The sequence below is a fragment of the Penaeus monodon genome, chromosome 19 (genome assembly GCF_015228065.2).
Source record: "Penaeus monodon isolate SGIC_2016 chromosome 19, NSTDA_Pmon_1, whole genome shotgun sequence".
In the NCBI taxonomy this organism is placed as follows: domain Eukaryota; kingdom Metazoa; phylum Arthropoda; class Malacostraca; order Decapoda; family Penaeidae; genus Penaeus; species Penaeus monodon.
The window spans coordinates 3,143,193-3,143,444 of NC_051404.1; positions in this window are offsets into that span (position 1 = coordinate 3,143,193).

A 252-nucleotide genomic window follows, 5' to 3' on the forward strand; every position below is an offset into this window, starting at 1 on the left:
TCAGTACACAGAAGAAGCCGCAGGAAATGTTGGTGTTCTCGTGATACCTTTGAGGTCAGAGGCTGGCGAAGGACGAGGCTAATGTCATCGGTCGAGGGCGTGCGCCTTGGGGAGAAGGGAGGAGAGGGGCTTTGATGTGACGTGGCCGCAGGAAGGGCACTGACACCCCGAACCCCCCCTCCCCCCCTGGAAGTGGCGTTTGCGAACAGCGACTCCAACGTAAATATTAGTCGAACTTCGGCTTATGAACTC